The 17,949-nt window shown below is 45.8% G+C and overlaps 1 protein-coding gene across 1 annotated transcript in view; it reads right to left on the reverse strand.

The window, feature by feature from the left end:
- GREB1 (growth regulating estrogen receptor binding 1) overlaps positions 1-1,863 on the reverse strand; it is a 93,932-nt gene extending 92,069 nt beyond the window's left edge. The window contains exon 1 of the mRNA XM_070732891.1: positions 1,809-1,863. The gene's annotated coding sequence lies outside the window, so the exon portion shown is untranslated. The remainder of the gene's footprint in view (positions 1-1,808) is intronic.
- Positions 1,864-17,949: the final 16,086 nt, after the last annotated feature.

Consider the following 17,949-nt stretch of genomic DNA (forward strand, 5'->3'; position numbering starts at 1 on the left):
AATGCAAAGTAATAGATCAAATAAACCATGTTATAGCGTAACATATTGCATTAACTAGAAAAAGATGACATCAAAAAAACCTATCAATATAAGCTAGCCAGCTATATTCATAAAGTATATGTTATTAATACTTAAAATTACAATAAGCTATGACATTGTTTTAAATACCGAAATTTCAAATGAAGGCATTTTTAATTACCTTGTTGAGTTTCTAAATTCTTGGGGCAAAATAAACTGACTTACAATTACTTATCTGTTAATATTTAGATTAGAACCATAATGTACTTATGAGAAGCAAAATTTAAATGTAGTCGCGGCAAACAGAACTGTTTAGAATTTAAAAACCCCGATCAAATAAAAATTATTAAAATATGATGTTATAAATAAAATGTAACATTCATAAGATGTTTCATTTGGTATATCACAGACTTTGTCACATTTAGGGGATTTGGGGTCTTTTTCTCCTTACATTTAACTAATCTTTTATACAAACAAAAAATAATTCAAAATGAGAGACATGCTGATATTAACTTAATTTGTACTCGTAGGCTGCCTTTATTACTTATATTTTTAGCACAGAACAAGTGTGCTGAAGAACCAACTGGCACATAATCTTCTACATAAAATGAATTTGACCTAAGTGCATTAGCTTGTCTGTTGAATTTTTCACACATATACTCAAAGAGCCCATGGAAAATATAAAAATATCAGTTTGAAATTACCTATCACAATTTCCCATGAACACACATTTTACATGGGAATTGTAATTCTGTGGTTCCAAAGAGCAAAGAGGCTTTAATTTTGAGAAATAATATATGTGAAGGGGCCTGAAAAGTAAACTTAATTCTGTAAGGGAGACATATTATTAAATCGGACTGTGCCCTGTAAGCAAAAAGATAAATTATTAACTGAAAATATAAATGATCAGAACCACAGAGGTATAAACTGTGCAAATTTCTCCTGAAAGTAGAGTTTTAAATGGTGGGGGTGGGGTGGGGGAAAACATGTCTGCAGACAAATTCAATATTATTTAATACAGACAACCTGCATATAAAACAAAAGACAAAGAGATGTGTGGGGAGGTTCTGGAGAAAAAAATATTCCATAATTATATTTCATCTGTTTTTAACTGGTTCTAAACCACAAAATCACAGAATGAAAGAAAAGGCTGAGGGTTTTTTTTAAGTAAAAACTTAACTTTTTCAGTAAAATGGACTGCCCTGTGACTTAAAATATTGTGTTTTTTTCTTACAATACATAGCCAAGAATGATACACTAAAGTTTCTGTGAGTAATTGTGAAATGAATACTGTTAATAAGAGATCTTTGAAATAAATTGTTGGAGAACCAAATAATATGTTGCTTCTTCTGCCAGCATAACAATGCCTGCGCATTTTGAACTATTCTAGTCCTTTTAAAGTCAATATTGGGGAAAATACCTCCCGATCCATTTGTAGGTCACTAGAAAATTTCCAGTACACTTCCTATAACCTGCTGATAGCTGAATGCCTTGCAAAGTTCAATGGGCTGGACAGACTTCAGTCTTTTCCTTCCAAATACTGTATTTACTTTCTCAAACTGAGATCATGCTTAAAACTTCTAAATAGAGATTGCTACATAATAATGAACATGCACACTAAAAAAAAAGGGCCTGCAGGCAGTTTAGTGAAGATTAATAGTAATGACCATAACTTGATTTAGTCTGCTGCTGGGCCTCATAACTTTGTTCTTTGCTAGATCTGAAAATACTAGTGGCAGCTGATAAACCACTAACGGGTTTGTCTTGCACAGAGCAAAGATCTACTATACCTTGTAGAGGCGAAGCTTCCGATTTACCCCTTGCAAGTCAATCCTGTGCTTGTAATCATCCCAAGCAAGCATAGCCTTGCCAGTTAGCCTTTGGGAAAGGTGGCTAATCCCAGCTGCTGCGGTTGCTGCGCTCCGTGCCAACATTAGCTTCACAGAGTTTGTCTTTCTTTGATTCAGAGCTGTCAGCATGACTGAGTAAGCCTCTGGAAACAGCAAGTGTTGGTCAGGTCACCCTGACACAAAACATTCTTCTGTGACAGCACAACAGAGGAAGGATTCAGTTATCTCTGTTTGCAACGGAAACAAAATAAGGCCTGCGCCACAACTCTGTAATTTGGTCTCAAATAATTTTGGTGTAAGACGGGCTGGATAATAAAGAGCAATGTCCCTCCTCCGTACAGACATGCTTCCTTACCTCAGCTTAATTCTTATTAACACTGAAGTGTTGTACTGGGTCATCTTGTTCCTAGTCAGATGCTTACCAGATTGTCAGTCCAAATCACAGTTAATATCAACCACTCCCAGATCCCTACACTCTTCTGGATGGAAGAAGGCTAGGCTTTGCAATCTATGGATTTTGCTGAAGGTCTCCCTTAGCTGAAAATCGTGCGTGTTTTAAACAACTCTCTTTGACGACAGAGAAGGATAAAAGGGAGGCAAACGAAACAGAATAGAGCAAAGTGGAAGAGCCTGCTATTTGGTCCTTGAATGGCACGTTTGGGGCTGCCCACCAAAAAGCAAGCCTAGCCTTTTATGTTAATTAATTAAAAATTCTCATAGAATTGGAAGAGGGCCTTGGGCCTTTGAAGTCAATTTCCAGTTTAGCACAGGAATCCATGTAAAGACTTCCCAGAGAAGAGCAATTCATCCCCTCCACAGAGAGTGACCGCACCACTTCCTTTGGGTGATGTTCAGTGATGGGCTCCTATGGGAACAGTCAGGAAAGCAGTTCCGGTAGCAAAATTTGGAGCTCCACCCCAGAGCACCCAATTTGCACCGAAAGATGTTGAAACAAAATGCATAAGCCACGGCCACAGTGTGGTAGTAAAAATTTTGGTAGCCCATCACTGGTGATGTTCCTATATATTTGTTTTATCTTATCAGAAAAAAAATTATAAACCAGCAGCGATTTAGGAGAGCTCTGGCAAAAATTGACTTCAGGGAATCCCCACCCATCCCTATATAAATCAAGTTGAGATTTTGGGGTCGAAGAGGTCTTGAAATCCATCCATTGTAAGATTTAGAAATTTAAAGCATATGGTAGTACAGTGGTACCTCTACTTAAGAACCTAATTCATTCTGTGACCAGGTTCTTAAGTAGAAAAGTTTGTAAGTAGAAGCATATTTCCCGTAGGAATCAATGTAAAAGCAAATAATGCGTGCAAACCCATTAGGAAAGAAATAAAAGCTCGTAATTTGAGTGGGAGGAAGAAGAGGAAGAGGACAGTTGCTACCGAAGGAAGAAGGTGAGGTGAGGGGAATCAAAAAAATCCAAAGGCTTAAAAAAAATAAAGGATTTAAGGCGCTATACAGCAAATTATGAGGCTAACAGAACAGATTATGCCATACAGGTAGACCAATTCCAAGTTATGATGAACCTCCTCCAAAAGGTACTTACAACCTGGATTTAGAGTTCCAACAACCCTCTCCCCCAGGATCATACTATCACATTTTGGTTACTCAGTAATCAGCCTATATTTATGACTGTTGTAGCATCCCTCAGTCACATTATTGTGATTTATGACTTTTTTTGTGTACTGAAAACTGGTGTTTACTTCTGGCTTTCAGCCAAAAGAAAAAAAGCCCATTATGAACAATGGGTTTGCTTCATTACCCCCATGTTTGCTTAATGTCTGTCACAAAAAAGAAATGATAAAAGCAAGTCAGTCGCAGGATAGCTCCGTTAACAACCAGCATGATTTAACAATTGTAATTCCAGGTTCAATTACAGCTGCTTGGTACAAAAACAAGGCCAGTCAGCCCAGCCTGTCAAGGTTGATACCCTTCCACTGCCAGACCCATCCAGGTCTGTGTGGTTTGTATTAACAGGAAGAGCAAGAGGGAATTATAAGCGTGGAAACACACACCACCAATTTTGTCCAGTCTAACCTCATGTCTATAGCCAGTATTGGGTTGCTACTGGTATGAATAAGGATGGCGCACCAGTAGCAAAAGTTGCACTGCGCACGCAGCTTCTGTTCTCCTGGGTGCATGGGCGTCCCAGCATGTTTTTGCTTCTGCACATGCCCAGGAAGGAAAATGTTGCAAGGGGACACGCATGCAAGAGAGATTTCAGCTGGGGGTTTTTGGCTTCTGTGCATGTGCGGAAGCAAAGCCGTCAAAACCTCATGCATGTGCACATCCCATTGCAACATTTTGCTTTCTGTGCATGCACAGAAGCAAAAACATGATGCACATGAAGAAAATTATTAGCGGTGGTAGTGGCGGTAATGGGAATCTCCACCATACATCAAATGATTATATGGATTATATGGATTACATCCATATGAACCAAACATAATAATAAATCACCAAAAATGTCTTGCTTTGACTTCAGTCTAAAACAGTGTTTCTCAACCTTGGCGGTTTGAAGATGTGTGGACTTCCACTCCCAGAATTCCCCAGGTCTTCAAACCGCCAAGGTTGAGAAACATTGGTCTAAAATCATTACAATCAATATCTGCCAGTCTGAACTTTCATTTTCTATTCATTCAACCTTCCTTTCCCTTCTTCTCCTCCTCCCCCTTATACTTTCTTTAACTTTCTCTCCCCCTTCCTTCTCCAACCTCTGCACCCTCTATCTCCTCAATTCCTTCAATCAAATGTTAGCCAATAGTTTTTCCACATCTGAATTATAACTATACTGTACATACTGTAGTTATAAGATATAATGATGAATGATTATAAGTGCACTTTCTCTCTTTCTCACTTTAGTGGCCTATTCACCACTAGGAACTCATCTTTATAGCTAGTCTGTCTCTTCTAGCACAGTGGTTCACAACCTGGGGGTTGGGACCCCTTTGGGGATCGAACGACCATTTCACAAGGGTTGCCTAAGACCATGGGAAAAGACAAATTTCCCATGATGTTAGAAACTAAGCTTCTATTCTGGCACTTTGGAACATATTTTTACAATCTGACCAATCAAGGTTTTTACAGTGGGGGTGTCCCCCTGACCTTCCTGCCAATCAGCTTAAAGCTCTGTTGGGAGAATTGGAGCTAGACTTATGGATGGGCATCACCACAACATGAGGAACTGTATTAAGGGGCTGCGACATTAAAAAGATATGTACTTTGACCGGAATTTCATATTATATTTCAATACTTTTATTGTACATTAGGAATTTGAAATTTCATAGTGAAGCTCAAAGATTAAGAAGCTCAAGAGAGTAAGTGAAAAATTTACCAGTGAAAATAGATATAGATACCAGCATATATAGTTTGGATTCAAAAATCATGTTTTCTATATAATTTAAATTAATGAGACTGCAGAAGAGCTAACCATGGAACTAAAAGAAAGAAGACTGAAGACTAATAAAAGAGGGAGATCAAAGCTCACTATAAAGGTTACTAATAACCTTTCAAGCAATGGGAATCTGCCCCGCCTATAACTCTCTGCCAACCAACCACTCCATTTCAGTTAGGATCGCATACTAGAGTAGTTAAAGTAACTTAAACAGAGGTGGGTTCCTGCCAGTTTGGACCGGTTCTATAGAAACAGTAGTGGAAATTTCCCGCTGGTTGCCAAACCGGCAATGATGGCTGGCTGGACACACCCCTGAACCAGCTCTCTAGGCGGCACCTATGGCACCATCTTGTTTTTGCTTCTGAGCATGGGCAGAAGCTGTTTTTTTGCTTCTGTGCGTATGCTTCTGTGCATGTGGCTGCGGCTGCATGGCCATGTGGCCTAGCCGCATGCGCATCCATGCAGTACTGGAGGAAGCGAACCAGCAGTGAGATAAATCAGAACCCACTTCTGAATTTAAAGTACAGTGGTACCTCGTGATACGAACCCCTTGTGATACAAACATCTCGAGATACGAACCTGGGGTTCGGAAATTTTTTGTCTCTTGTTATGAACTTTTTACGGCTTATGAACCCACCGCAGATCGCAAAATGGTGCTCCGCTGGGCGCCGTCACCTGGCTGTCACCTTTTAAAACAGCTGGGGGGCTTCTTGGCATTCTCCCAAACCCAAACTTTTCGGGTTCGGGAGGCCGCCGAGAAGCGCCGCCGCCCAGCTGTCACCTTCTGAAACAACCAGGGGGCTTCTCGGCATTCTCCCGAATGCCAAACCCGGAGGTTCGGCAAAAGTTCGGGTTCGGGTTCTGGAGGCCGCCGAGAAGCCCCCCGGCTGTTTCAGAAGGTGACAGCCGGGCGGCGGCGCTTCTTGGCCTTGTGAACCCGAACCCGAAAAGTTCGGGTTCAGGTTCAGGAGAACGCCGAGAAGCCCCCTGGCTGTTTTAAAAGGTGACAGCTAGGCGGCGGCACCCAGCGGAGCGCCATTTTGCGATTTTTTTCCCCTTGCACGCATTAATCACTTTTACATTGTTTCCTATGGGAAACATTGTTTCATCTTACGAACTTTTCGCCTTACGAACCACCTTCCGGAACCAATTAAGTTCGTAAGACGAGGTATTACTGTATCTATTAAAGCTTACTGTAGAAATGCCTGACTCTAGTGGCAACTGCGCAATCAAGGAAAAAGAGACTTGGAAGATAATAATGTAGGCTATGGCATATGTCTACAAAATATAAGTATTGTTTGTTTGTTCAATCCACTATTCAAATTCTCAGCAGAACATTTGAGTACTAATTTTAAAAACATATACAAGGTCACTTTGACCGAGGAATAAGAAAAAAAATGCAATTTGGTAGCTGATCAGGATGAATCATACTTAAGAAGCTCTCTCTTTTCCAATAGCATGCAACATTAATTAGGCAGATTATTTAACAAATAAAGTGGGTGTTTGCCAGGAAAACAGAGCATGCCTTCTTGAGAAAACATATTGGATGAATCAGGCCAAGGCCAAGGCCTGGATTAAATTCAAACTTCTGGTGATTACAGGGACCCACCCAGGCTTGGCAACAATGTGAATGTGGTTTGCTATAGCCAGAATGATTTTCCCAATTTTCCCACTTAGCTTCCAACTCTAGAGTTCTCTGTGGTACCCATCCATGTATGAACAGCCAGACATACTTAACTTCTGACCCTTGATAAAGTTGGGTGTTGAGTGAAATTAACACCTGGCAACTTCAAATATCAACCAACAAATGCTCTACCCTCCACATCGGCAAAAAGAATCCAAACCACACATACAAACTGAATAAACAATCTCTCACTGCCAACCCACACTCAGTAAAAGACCTTGGAATACTAATATCGAATGACCTAAGTGCTAAAGCCCACTGCAACAATATCGCCAAAAAGGCTTCTAGAGTTGTTAACCTGATCCTACACAGCTTCTTCTCAGGCAATCTCACATTACACACAAGAGCCTACAAAACTTTTGCCAGACCCATCCTAGACTACTGCTCATCTGTCTGGAACCCATGCCACATCTCAGACATCAACACCCTTGAAAATGTCCAAAGATATTTCACCAGAAGAGCCCTTCACTCCTCCACTCGAAACAGAATATCCTACGAAAATAGACTAACAATCCTGGGCCTAGGAAGCCAAGAACTATGGCGCCTAAAACACGATTTGAGTATTGCCCACAAGATCATATGCTGCTACTTCAGCTTCAACCGCAACAACACAAGAGCACGCAACAGATTCAAACTTAATACGAACCGCTCCAAACTTGACTGTAAAAAATATGACTTCAACAATCGAGTTATCAAAGCGTGGAACTCATTGCTGGACTCAATTGTGTCAACCCCTAACCCCCAACATTTCTCCCTTAGACTCTCCACGATTGACCTCTCCAGGTTCCTAAGAGGCCAGTACGGGGCGTACATAAGTGCACTGGTATGCCTTTCGTCCCCTGTCCAATTGTCTTTCCTTTCTCTCACTTATCATATATATTTTCTTTCTTTCATATATCCTCTCCTCTAAGTTCACTTTACCCTTACATATATTACTACATGTCTATTTTTCTTCCTATGTATTTGTGTATTGGACAAATGAATAAATAAATAAAAATAAATAAAAATTAATGGAAGTGATTACCACACCATCACTATTGGGTGTCTAGTTTGGAAAGTCCGGTGGGAGAATGGAGACCAAGAACAGAAATGGGACTTATTCTCCCCATCCAGGGATGGATTGCTACCAGTGCAGTAGGTGACTGCACACCAATAGTGGCTGCCACATTGCACAATTTGCGTGTGACCTCTTTGGTGCCAGTTCTTCAGGCGCCGCCATCTTTTTTCTTTTCTTTTTTCTTTTGTATTTTTTGCTTCCTACACGTGCGCAGAAGCAAACTCTCCTGAGAGGATGCTCTTGCGCATGGGAGTTTGGTGGTCTTTTGCTTCTACACATGCACAGAAACAAAAAATTCACCGAAATCGTGAGCATCTCCTTGCAAGATTTTGGTGCATTTTTGCTTCCTGCACATGTGTGGAAGCAAAATCATGCTGGGATGCGCACATGCGCACATGCATAACACATGCATGTGCATCAGAATCCCCATGCTGCACACACCGCATATCAGTAGCAGGAGATAGGAGCAATCCGCCCCGATCCACACATATATTCATTACTGAACCATTTACTTGAAAAAAAGATGCTCACTTTTAAATTGAACAGTGTTATAAGACACTATAGTGAAAGTCTAATGTCACATGTAGGAATAAGATTAAATGATGCTCTCCAAATTGGACTTCAGTCATTTCTAGCTAGCTGTTTTTTTCCTACTCAAATCCCCTCTTTTCCTTTGCTTTAGGATATAAAATACATTCCACAGTGCTTGCCTCAAATCCAAGAGTTTTAAGATTGACAGGATTTTTCTGATATCTGATCTTCTTTTTTCCCACCTGGTGTAAAATGTCTCACAGTTCATCTCAAGATAAAACCAGATGGCTTTTGCTAATGAAAACACTGCCCCATAATAGCACTACTAGCACTAATATGCACCAAAGATAAATTCCTTGTGTGTCCAATCACACATGGCCAATAAAGAATTCTATTCTATTCTATTCTAGTTTTGATCACATAACCATGGGGATGCTGCAGTGGTTGTAATTATAAAAATGGTCATAAGTCACTTTTTTCAGTGCTGTTGTAACTTCAAACTCTCACTAAATGAATTATTGTAAGTTGAGCTATGGGTTGCTCTCGGTTTGGACTGGTTCTTAGAACCGGTAGCACTGGTGGCGGGAGGCTCTGCCCATGTGCAGAAACATCACGCATGTGTACAAGCGCACGTGCAAACCGGTAGCAAAATCATTTACAACCCATCACTGTCTACCTGTAATGTAATTTGCAAAAAGTTCTGGATTCAGTCACACATTTCTTAAAATTAAGAACTATCTGGAGAGATGGCTGACCAAAAAAAGGAGAGAAAAGGTAAGATCAAAAATAGAAAACCCTCAAAACTACTTTGAGCCTATCAATATTCCAACTTGCCTTAGTACCATATAAGGTCATTCTTAAAATTGTATCAGAGGAAATGATCCTGAAAGCAATTTAGGTGCCTATATCCTTTCTCTCACACACCCTTTCCCTCTCTCTGTTTATTCCTCCCTTGGGGGAAAAAATCCTTTATTTGCTTTTCTGTTCTTGCTTCTGTGTAACATGAACTCCTTCGCACATGGTAAAGTTCAGCCTAATTGATTTGTCCACAAGATACCATCTTGAGGGGAAACAAGACACAGAATAGTGTGTTAACATTTTTCCTGTTTCTTTTTTTCTTTTTGCCCATTGTTTTGTGGATTCTGCATATGCCATAAGCTCATCCTTCACTTTGTGAACCTTACATACCAATAGTCCAAATAGAGATCTACATAGATTTTTTTTTTTAAGGATTAATTGTTGTGTTGTTGTGGTGAATAATAAGGCTAGAAACCGAAAGGCTTATGCTCCGTTAGATTTTATCTCCATATTTTACCCTTCAAACTGTCTGAGATATTTCAGCATCAGCAGAAAAAAAAAATCCCACAAGCAACTCAGCTAAAGAGCAGAAGTATAACTAGAAGTACGAACATACCAATAATAAAAGAATTAACTTGATCTGCTCTTCCAAAACAGAATTTAGCAGTGACCTCTTTTTGCTTCAAGACAAAGCCTTCACTATTTTTTCTGGAAAGAAAGATGGTTTTTAAAAAGTACTGAATAAACACTGGAAAATTACCAATGGAAAAACAGAATTATTTTGAAATTCGATGAAACACACACACAATTCCTCATCTGGAAACATCAATAGGATTGCAGAATGAGAAGTGAGGTTATTTTCAATTCTACTTCTAACCGTAAAGCACAGTGACAACACTAGTTGTTGTCAAGGGCATCTTTTATCTATTAATCTTATTGTTTTAAAATTAACCATATATTTAAATATTATAGGTAGGATACAAGTATTTCAGTACAATCTGATGCTTGTAATAAATCCAAATAAATCATGGGAACAGCAAAGTCTGGAAATTTTAAAATATACATAAAAGTATTTGAAACATAAACAAAAAATAAATATTCCAAAAGCAAACACAATTATCAAAAAATAGAGAGATACTGGACATAAAATTCTCTGAAAACTGTTAAGTTCATGATGTAATGTTCCTACCATCAATTCAATATACAGTAGAGTTATACCATGTGCAAATTTAAATATTTATAATAGTATGAAAGTTAGTTCTTAGGTTGATCAGACTTCCACTGGTAATTTCCAGAACAATCAACATATGCAGTCTGGCCCTCTTCCCCCCTCAAAAATAAGACTTTTTCTTTTATATAAAAAGCACATATTAAAATAAACAGAATATTTCCCTTTTTGTCCAAATATAAGCTTTGCATTTGATGTTGGGTGCAATTAACCTACGTAATAAAAAAAATACTGTTCAAATTTCCAAGATAATCAGTGCAGTTGTTGTTTTTCTTCCATTTAATCATATCTGATTCTTAGAATTTATTTGGCTGAATCCCCACAATTATGTTGGCAATGTTTTTCAGAAGTGCTTTGCCTGCTTCAGAAGTCACAGTCTGCTAGTTCCTAAGCTGATGCCTTCAACACCAAACTGGTTCTCCATTTCCAGCATAAGTATGATGGAAATCATGGAAGGTAATGAGAGGTGGATTCCCAGGGCAGATGGGTACATTGCAGAAGAGACGGAGTAACGACACGGACACCAGAGCTGGATTTAAACTTGGGTCATTTTTATTAAAATAAATTTGCATAATTTATTAATTAAATTAGCATGAATTAGCATAAATTTGCATAAATCAACATATTCAACTATGACCCGGAAACAGTGGACCTGCAGGGTCAAACAAACACTTCCGGGGCGGAAATGACGTAAAAGGTCAACATTCCTGGGCAACTAAGGGCGTAGCTCGATGCTGGTCCAGGTGAGGGACCTCTCCCTCACCTGAGACCCTACCATGCACTCGCATGAGGGGGGTCCCGCCGGCTCACCCCTACCCTGGGACTTCAATAGCGGGACCCAAAGACAGGTTCCCCCCAAGTGCGCAGGTAGCACCCCACCATGAGCTTGGAGAGAACCTGTCAATCATCCCCAAAGATGCCCAAGGGAGAACGCGCAGTTGCTGAACCACCACCCAGATTTCCGCCCCTAACCTGCCTACCGAAATTACCAAAGGTAAGCCAATTAACCTATTGAATGCAAGCACCCCCTAACCGCACATCCATCTCCCCAGTGTAGAATGGGCGAAAAAACAGCCATGCCAAATGGGCGAGGCTGCAAAAAATTCCCATTCGGCCCCCGAGGGCGACCCACCAATAGCACACTGCAAATTAGGGAAGGGCGGGTGGGTGTCTGCTCTTTTGACTGGGTCCGGGCGAACAGGCTTGGCCCAGGGCCTGCAGCCCTTAAATAGGGCCAGCAAGCCCCGCCCGGTCCCCACGTCATTCCAGGCCACGTGGGCCTGGCTTTCCCGGCCGAAATCTCGTCTCGCGAGATTTCGGCCGAAAACAAAATGGCGGCCGCCATGAAGAGTCCGGTGTCTGCCCGGCCCTTCCGCAAAAGCGCCGTGGCCGGTAAGTCGAGCCGGCGATATTGCAGAAGAGACGGAGTAACGACACGGACACCAGAGCTGGATTTAAACTTGGGTCATTTTTATTAAAATAAATTTGCATAATTTATTAATTAAATTAGCATGAATAGCATAAATTTGCATAAATCAACATATTCAACTATGACCCGGAAACAGTGGACCTGCAGGGTCAAACAAACACTTCCGGGGCGGAAATGACGTAAAAGGTCAACATTCCTGGGCAACTAAGGGCGTAGCTCGATGCTGGTCCAGGTGAGGGACCTCTCCCTCACCTGAGACCCTGCCATGCACTCGCATGAGGGGGGTCCCGCCGGCTCACCCCTACCCTGGGACTTCAATAGCGGGACCCAAAGACAGGTTCCCCCCAAGTGCGCAGGTAGCACCCCACCATGAGCTTGGAGAGAACCTGTCAATCATCCCCAAAGATGCCCAAGGGAGAACGCGCAGTTGCTGAACCACCACCCAGATTTCCGCCCCTAACCTGCCACGGAGCGGGGGTCAGATCTCTATCTTGGCCCCCCGACTCCCCCCTCTAACTGCGCCAGCTCACGCAGAGACACTGCAGGTCCTGTAAGAAAGTGGTGTTCCTCAGTTCTGACAGAGGAAGACCAGCAGCCAGGTGAAGCCACAGCTGATCTATGGTGATGCGGGGATGGGCCACAACCACCCCGCCTAACCCTCTGACTACCGTATCCAGGGCCTTAACTCCCCTCCTAACCCGGTGAAGGGCCCTAAGGGAAATGGCGTCCCACCAAGCGATCCCCGTGAGGATCTCGACCACCCCCCTGCGTGGAGGGCCACACAGTGCGAAGCCACCGCAGGCTACGCGAGCCTGGCAGATCTGAAGTAGACCCCCAGGCCCACACAGGTCCTTGCCACGGAGGTGCAAGACCCACTACCTGGGCGCCGCCAGAGGATGCAGCCCTCCCAGTACCATCTGGGCGCAGCAATGGGATGCCGCCCTCCCAGCACCAACTGGGCGCAGCAATGGGATGCCGCCCTCCCAGCACACATCCAGGCACAGCAATGGGATGCCGCCCCCGGCACTAACTGGGCGCAGCAATGGGATGCCGCCCTCCCAGCACCGACTGGGCGCAGCAATGGGATGCCGCCCTCCCAGCACACATCCAGGCACAGCAATGGGATGCCGCCCCCGGCACCAACTGGGCGCAGCAATGGGATGCCGCCCTCCCAGCACCAACTGGGCGCAGCAATGGAATGCCGCCCTCCCAGCACACATCCAGGCGCAGCAATGGGATGCCGACCCCCGGCACCGACTGGGCGCAGCAATGGGATGCCGCCCTCCCAGCACCAACTGGGCGCAGCAATGGGATGCCGCCCTCCCAGCACACCTCTGAGCGCAACGATGGGATGCCGCCCCTGGCCACCGACTGGGCGCAGCAATGAAATGCCGCCCTCCCAGCCCAACTGGGGGCAGCAATGGGATGCCGCCCCCTGACACCACCTGGGCGCAGCAATGGGATGCCGCCCTCCCAAGACCAACTGGGCGCAACAAAGGGATGTCGCCCTCCCAGCACCTCCTGGGCGCAGCAATGGGATGCCGCCCTCCCAGGACCACCTGGGCGCAGCAATGGGATGCCGCCCTCCCAGCACCACGGTAGAAACGCCCGTCCCACCGCACACCCCGTCTCCCCCGCCAGACAACCAGGACCCAGCCGCCACAACGGCAGGGTCCCCACCCCCGATGGTAACTTGTTGCTGAGTGGTCTCGGAGCGCTCATGACCCCAAGCAACACCGTCGGATGCGTCCTGGCGGGTTGAATAGAAGGGGACCAAAGGAAGAACCTGGCCTAAGATCTTACCCGGACCCTCAACAGGCCGTTCGTACCCTAAAACAGGCCGTTGACCGCCGGCGAGCGACTTCCCGAATCCTCCATATCGAGAACGCCGTTACCGCACTAGTGGCAGCGCCTCTCGAGAACGAGCGTTCCCTGATGGCGGGATCCATACTTGGCCTGGCCAAACCCTACATACTAGCACCCACCTAACGGAAGTAATGAGATGGAAGGCACCAAATTGACCCGGCGGCCCGCGATGCGGCCCCGGCCCAACTTTCCCGCACTGTCACCATGCGGAAGTCACCATAACCAATAACCCCGTCCCCGCCTTAAACAAGGCGAAGCCGGCCAACCTAGACCTAATAGTCCTAACCGAAAGGCCACGCTGCCTAAGCTGGACACAAATATGGCCAGGTACACAACTGGGGCAGGCCAGCTATAGGGGTAACCCGTATACTGCCTGCAATCCCAAACAGTTCACCTGCCCGCTGCTAAGCCCCCCAGAGTGCCAGACACTCCCAAGAGTGCCGTAGCCCAGCAAGCCTCTACTCTCTACTGCCCAGGAGCCCCCCGGCCCCAAGGTGGACAGGAAAAGCCCCTGGCGACATACGTGCCCGCAGGGCCAGGGTCCGAAACCGGGACAACTGACCATGGGACAAGGCGTCAGCAACCCCGTTATCTAACCCGGGGACATGCCTAGCTAAAAATAATGTGGTCAGGGACAAGGACCTGTGCCCCCCCAAAATAATTGGTGGACCAGCCGCATGACCCTGTCCCTCTTGGAGGACAGGGCGTTCACAGCATGGACAACCACTAGGCTGTCACACCAAAATGCACAGTCTTGCCCCCAAACTGCTCACCCCAAAGCTCTAGGGCCACTATCAAGGGGGAGAGCTACCAAAAGGGTCAAATCCTTAACCAAAGAAGAGGCCCTCCTTCAGGAGGCCACGCAGACCAGCACCACTGGTCACCCAACACAACCCAAAGCCACGAGTACATGCAGTATCAGAACACAACTGCAACTCAGCTTCCAAAAGAAGCTCTTGCCTCCAAAAAGACAACTCATTAAAACGTTCTAAGAACTCCGCCACACGCAGAGGTCAGCCCTGACCCCTGCACATAAGCGGGTACGACGATGGGGCAAACGGAGCCCCCTCATCGCAGTATATAACCTCCTAGAAAAAACCCTGCCCGGCACCACGACCCGGCGGGCAAAATTAAGTATCCCAGCTAGTTCCCGGAGCTGCCGAAGAGTGACCTTCCTGCAGCCCCAAAACCGTACCAAGGTGATCCCTGATTTGTGTCAACTTGTCCAGGGGCAAACTAGAAGATTGCCTCTGAGTCCAATTCAATACCGAGGAAGGTAATCCCGGTGGCGGGGCCCTCGGTCCCCGTAGAGGCTAAAGGCACCCCCAACAGAGCGCAAAGGGCTTCGAAGACCCGCATTAGAGCAAAGCAGTGCTCTGCACGCGCAGTCCCCACCATCAAGAAACCCTCAAGGTAGTGAACGCCGAGCCCAGACCGCTGCGCCTCCTGAGCGCCCACTCCAAGAAGGTGCTCGAGCTCTCCCAAAAGAGAGCATGAGACGGAGCCACCCATGGGTAAAACCCCGACCACATAAAAACACCTATGAAATGGAAGCCCAACAGCTCGAAGCAGTCTGGGTGTATGGGGAAGAGCCGGGATGCTGACTTAATGTCGCATTTATCCATAAGGGCTCCAACCCCACACTGCCTTACCATGGCCACGACCGCATCAAAGGATGCGAGCCGGACTAAACAAAGTTCGTCAGGAACGAAATCCAAATTCAACACCCACCTTTCAGGGGACCACCCCTAATGGGGACACCCCAAGATTCGGGAAGGGCGGCTCCGGGAAGGGCCCAAGGCCCCTCCCCACGGCCACCTCTTATGCTATTCTGGACCAAACAATGCCGTCATGTCCCACAACCAATCTGAGGTTGTCGAACCCAAAGGCTTGCTCGAACCCCCCATGTAAGGGATCCTGAATCCCTTGGAGAAACCTAGCAAGAGAGCGGCCGCTCTCGAGCGAGGGTGGTCGTCCCTCAACCAACCCCCGTGTTGTTGTTGTCGGTGTTTTTGTAAATTAATTGGGCTGGGCCCAGTTTCCCCCCAGTAGGTGGGGTTTGTACCCTGGACCCCCTCCCCTCCTAACCGTCCCCTTTGAGGGGCAGGGGCACATTGAAGCGGCATGGGAGCCCCGCCTTCACGCACGCATGGCAGTACATACAAAAGGGGGGAAACAAGCCCCTCTGCAGCAAACCCATGACATGCAGCGAACGGGTCCCACACTGTGGTGGCCCCCATGTCCAATCTCCCTGGCCCCGACAGGTAAGCAGTCAAAAAGGGGGAAGGCCATATGGCCTGCGTTGGTGGGGTCAAACCCCCCGCCCCCGACACACCAGGCCCTGGCAAAAAGCTGCCCCAGGGGCCTGTGCGCCCGCACTAGGAGCCAGCGGGGGGGGGCAAACCTGGCTACAGGTGCCCCCCCCCCCGAAAAAACCCCAAGAAACTGGGACCGAGTGGCAACAATATTTAAATAATTAATGTTAGACCATAACTGAACTGAAGTTTGGCTGATTTTACTGAAATAGTAAAGGCTAGGAACAAACTTCCAGCAGACCCGGTAGATGAATCCACAGCAACAGAATTCAAACATGCCTGGGATAAACAATATCCATCCCAAGATAAAATACAGAAAACAGAACAAGGGCAGACTAGAGGGACCAATGGGTCTTTTCTTGCCGTTATATGTCCATGTTTCCATATAAATAGATGAAATCATTTCAACCATAATCAGTCTCATTATTATTATTATTAATATGTTCTTGTGTACACCATGGTTCTTATTTTTACACATGAAGGAACCGGGGCCACCCAGGCCCCAAGAGGGCAGCAAAAGGCCTCTGCCCAAACAGGCAGCGCAGCAGCAGGAAGCTGCCGCCAAGGGCCCAACTGCCCTCCGTTTTTATTTTATTTCTTATTTTATTTCTTATTGGTTTTCGGGGGCCACGAACCGGGGGGGGCGCGCACACGCGAGCCCTCCCCCGAGCCCCTACGTCCCCAAGGGGGCTACCCGAATGATCCCCCCGTAGGAAATAGTCGGGGGGGACAACAGCCAACGGCTCAAGGCCCGGCCGTCCCGCCAGACTCGAAGCCCCCAAGCCACTCCACGAGCCTCCGATGAGGCTGTCAAGATGGCGGCCGTAACACGCGGCCGCCTTTTACAGATCGGAGGGGGGGTGCTCACGCGGGACTCCATCCGAAAGGCCGTTGCTGCCCACCGATCGAAGAGGGGCAGACCGCCAGCCTCGGATGGGCTGAAGCCTGCTGCCCGCAATGAGCAGCAGTCGCCTCAAGCCTCCGACGAGGCTTCCGAAATGACGGCCGCTCCACGCGGCCGCCGAAAGGCTCCAAGAGCAGACAGCCAAGTGTCTGCTCTTTTGACTGGGTCCGGGCGAACAGGCTTGGCCCAGGGCCTGCAGCCCTTAAATAGGGCCAGCAAGCCCCGCCCGGTCCCCACGTCATTCCAGGCCACGTGGGCCTGGCTTTCCCGGCCGAAATCTCGTCTCGCGAGATTTCGGCCGAAAACAAAATGGCGGCCGCCATGAAGAGTCCGGTGTCTGCCCGGCCCTTCCGCAAAAGCGCCGTGGCCGGTAAGTCAAGCCGGCGATATTTCAAAGGAGTAAGCGGCAACTTAGTTCAGAGAAATTGGGAGAAAACAATCCCATTCCCCACAAATAATTTACAGAGTACAGTATATTTTAGATGTAGATAGTAGAATCTTTACTCTGGCAAGATTTTGTCTATTCATGTGAAACAATACAGAATTTAGCTTGGAAGAACTGCAATTTATCATTTTTGGTTTAGGGCCTGACAATAAGTGGCTGCAAGATAAATCTGAATATATAAAATGTTCTCTACCCAATATTCCTTGTGCAACAGCAAAATCTGAGTGTCAACAAGGTTGTATGATTGTTCTTCCAATAAGAATTGGAGAATCACATGGTCTGGTCTCTCTAGAATTAAGATGCTCTTAGCCATGTTGTTCAGAATGAGAAACAGAATAGAGCCAAATTTATTTGTTTGTTTGTTTGTTTGTTTGTTTGTTTGTTCGTTCGTTCGTTCATTCATTCGTTCGTTCGTTCG

This window comes from Erythrolamprus reginae, chromosome 1, assembly GCF_031021105.1.
Source record: "Erythrolamprus reginae isolate rEryReg1 chromosome 1, rEryReg1.hap1, whole genome shotgun sequence".
Lineage (NCBI taxonomy): Eukaryota > Metazoa > Chordata > Lepidosauria > Squamata > Dipsadidae > Erythrolamprus > Erythrolamprus reginae.